Raw genomic sequence first — 4,190 nt, 5'->3', positions numbered from 1 at the left:
TCCTAAGTGACCTCCTAATGAAGTATTATGAGCTATATTTAATATTTGAGGTCTATACTTTGTTGGAACCACTAACCTGTTAAACAATTGCCGGCCCTCTATCTCCTTACCAGTCTCAGTACAGACCAAATAATCATTTTTAAGTTCATACTTGACCAAATGACCCAAAGAGGATTTACCCATGGCTGCCTGAAAAGCGAATTTTAAAGAAGGGTCCTTTCGTTGTTCCTCCCGGAAGGACAGTCCCTCGGGCATGGAAACAGAGACATCTGGCAATCCTGCAACCTGGGAATAGGAAGGCTTGATCGGGGTCTGTTCACTTGATTTACGAGGCTCCGACCGGTGTGCCTCATAAAACAACGTGGCTATTCCGAGATCGGAGTCGTCCAAGGATAGGTCAACATTCTCTCCAGACAACCCTTGGGATGTTGCCCGAGTTATGGCCAACACCGGAGTAGAATTACTCATTATAGGTTCAGGACAAGCACTAACAGTAGTAATGTTATTACCCAGTAATAACATGTCATCTTTCATGGGGAATCCTTTTGAGACACCTACAGTCAAGTACCCAGTGTAATATTTGCAATGTACATAAATGTTATGCAAAGGAACAGAATATATAGCTCCTCCAAATGCTTCCAATAAAACAGAGGAATTCAAAGAAGTATTGTCTGAAAGGGGTAATATTCCCTCTCTTACAAGTGAGCAATATGCTCCAGTATCTCTAAAGGTCTTTACTTCAGATGTTTCTGAGTTTTCCTGAAGGGAAATAAGACTCTTGCAATAATAAGGGGCCATACCTTTTTCTACTTCTCTAGGGGACATGTTACTTGGGATATTAGAGATTTTCCCAATGGGTTGGGGTTTATGGGGGCAGTTGGGACGGATGTGACCTACTTTATTACACAGGAAGCAGACGACAGGCTTGCCCTTTACTCTCTGCTGACGTTGCAAATGGTGTCGTTCTGGCTGGTGTCTCTCTGGATACTGTTGTCGAGATGCACCATGAGTAGTTTGCCTCTCCGCAGGTGGACCATAAGTTGAGAAGCGTGGCTCACCAGGTGACTTAGTTGGCTGACGTAGACGTTCTCCCTCCGGCTGGCACTTCATTCTCCAAGGTTGACGATCTCTGCTCATGCCAGGCTGTTGAAAAGGGAGACGGGACCGCTCGGACAAGGAGCGGTTAGTTTCAAAGGTATCAGCCAACCTGGCTGCCTTCAATGCAGTGGTTAAGTCACGATCCTGCAGAAAGACTCGAACTTCTGGTCCCACAGACTCCAGCAGGTTATCAATCAGAATAAGCTGTACCAGCTCCTCAAAGGTAGAGACACCACTTGCTTTATACCAGCTGGCAAAAGCTTTGGTTTGCTGTCTCACAAAGTCCACTAGGGATTGACCAAGCTGCCTCCTGCTTAGTTTAAAAAGCTTACGGTATTTGGCTGGGATACATGTATATGCTCCCAACACTGTGGTCTTCACTACTTGATAATCAGAAAATTCAGCGTCATATAATACTGACGTAAATTCCTGTGCCTTACCCAATAATGCTGTATGAACCAACGATGCCCAATGCTGTGCCGGCCACCTCAAGGCTCGAGCCTGATTTTCGAAGCTTTCGAAAAATTGTTCTGGTTCGGCCTCATTGAAGCGGGGAACAAGCTGTACTGCTTTTTGTAAACTAAAATCATTTACAGAATGCGAAAACTGCCTCCTTTCTCTTTCCCTATCAAATTCTTCCCTTGCGAATGCTCTCTGTTCCCTAGTTTGCTCAAGATTGATTTTTGCCAGCTCAAGTGCCAACGACGCTGATTCACCCTGAGACAACCCAGCTGCACTATATTGACCATTTTGCTCCGTAGGTGTATCATCTTCCTCCTGCAAGAACATAGTAGTTTTTGCCCTAGCTCCCGTAGAGGGAGGAGTCTGATGTGCCATCTCTTCTTCTATAAGTTTGTCAGCAATCAGTGAACGCAGTTGCGCAGCTGTGAGAGTGCGTTTGTATGTAATGCCAATGGAACGAGCAATTTGCCAACAACGCTGTAGAGACAATTTAGGTAGGTTATGTAAAGTATATGCCGACACCAGACGTCTGACTCGTCTAGGTGGCATAAGTTATTCGCTATGCACAGTACGATTGCAGAATACCCCAACGTAACACGTTAATTTGCAGAACACGCTTAGCTATGCACAGTACGATTGCAGAATACGCATACAAGCAAAGCTGACTGCAAAATTCTCCACACCGAACAGGCTAGTAACAACTGACACTCAAAATTTGTAAAGCAATACCAGACAACTACACTGTTCTACAAGATTGACAGTAGCGAAGCGAGCACACCGAACAAGCTAGTAACGAGCTGTTGAACGATCACACAATAGCAAGGCTGACCATAACAAAACTGACACAAAATTTGTAAAGCGTAGGCAAAGCTAATGCAATGCCAGACAGCAAGCTGCACAATGTTCCTGCTACGAGCTTCACCCTAAACTCAACCGTTTCTCTAAGTCCAGCTCCAGCTCTCGGACAGGCTACCCATATTACAAGCCAGAATTCCAAATGGCCTGTTATCCCGGATGTAAAGGGAGCAAAATAAACACAGCAGAAAAAGTTTAGACTTATATTATCCTTCACCAATTTAGAAAAGTAATATGTACACTATGTACAGTGATAAGTACAGTGCACTCCAAGGTAAGCAAGCCAGAAATAGAAGCCACAAGACAGAAGACCGTGCTTCAACCAGCTCTAGAATGGGAATGACAAGGGCAGACAGGAGAGTGGTACCCACATAACCTCTGCGATTGCCAAAACCATCTTCTTATTGGCTAGAACCTTGTCACTAGTTGAACGACGGGGCCCCATCATCAACTCTTAGCAACCTGGTTCGCTGGTTGAGGGAGATAGCCTGTAAATGAGGGTGTGTGCATGCGCCGAATAAAGGTTTCGTACTCTTTGCATGCCACAGAGTGTGTGGGCATCAAAGGAGGTGCTTTGTGTGGGCATCACAGGAGGTGCAGCTTTGTATGAGTGTGTGGGCATCAGAGCAGGTGCAGTGTGGTATGAGTGTGTGGGCATCACAGGAGGTGCAGTGTGGTATGAGCGTGTGGGCATCACAGGAGTTGCAGTGTGGTATGAGCGTGTGGCCATCACAGGAGGTGCAGTGTGGTATGAGTGTGTGGGCATCACAGGAGGTGCAGTGTGTGGGCATCACAGGAGGTGAAGTGTGGTATGAGCGTGTGGGCATCACAAGAGGTGCAGTGTGGTATGAGCGTGTGGGTTTCACACGAGGTACAGTGTGGTATGAGTGTGTGGGCATCACAGGAGGTGCAGTGTGTGGGCATCACAGGAGGTGCAGTTTGTGGGCATCACAGGAGGTGCAGTGTGTGTGCATCACAGGGGGTGCAGTGTGTGGGCATCACAGGTAGTGCAGTGTGTGGGAATCACAGGAAGTGCAGTGTGTAGGCATCACAGGAGGTGCAGTGTGTCGGCATCACAGGAGGTGCAATGTGTGGGCATCACAGGAGGTGCATTGTGTGGGCATCACAGGAGGTGCAGTGTGTGGGCATCACACGAGGTGCAGTTTGGGGGCATCACAGGAGGCGCAGTGTGTGGGCATCAGAGGAGGTGAAATGTGTGGGCATCACAGGAGGTGCAGTGTGTGGGCATCACAGGAGGGGCAGTGTGTGGGCATCACAGGAAGTGCAGTGTGTGGGCATCACAGGAATTGTAGTGTGTGGGCATCACAGGAGTTGCAGTGTGTAGGCATCACACGAGGTGCAGTGTGTGGGCATCAAAGGAGGTGCAGTGTGTGGGCATCACAGGAGGTGCAGTGTGTGGGCATCACAGGAGGTGCAGTTTGTGGGCATCACAGGAGGTGCAGTGTGTGTGCATCACAGGGGGTGCAGTGTGTGGGCATCACAGGTAGTGCAGTGTGTGGGCATCACAGGAAGTGCAGTGTGTGGGCATCACAGGAGGTGCAGTGCGTGGGCATCACAGGAGGTGCAGTGTGTGGGCATCACAGGAGGTGCAGTGTGTGGGCATCACAGGAGGTGCAGTGTGTGCGCATCACAGGACGTGCAGTGTGTGGGCATCACAGAAAGTGCAGTGTGTGGGCATCACAGGGGGTGCAGTGTGTGGGCATCACAGAAGGTGCAGTGTGTGGGCATCACAGGAGATGCCGTGTGTGCGAATA

This window comes from Cherax quadricarinatus, chromosome 42 (assembly GCF_038502225.1).
Source record: "Cherax quadricarinatus isolate ZL_2023a chromosome 42, ASM3850222v1, whole genome shotgun sequence".
Lineage (NCBI taxonomy): Eukaryota > Metazoa > Arthropoda > Malacostraca > Decapoda > Parastacidae > Cherax > Cherax quadricarinatus.
The sequence above is the reverse complement of the archived record's forward strand: the minus strand, read 5'-3'. Positions refer to the sequence as shown.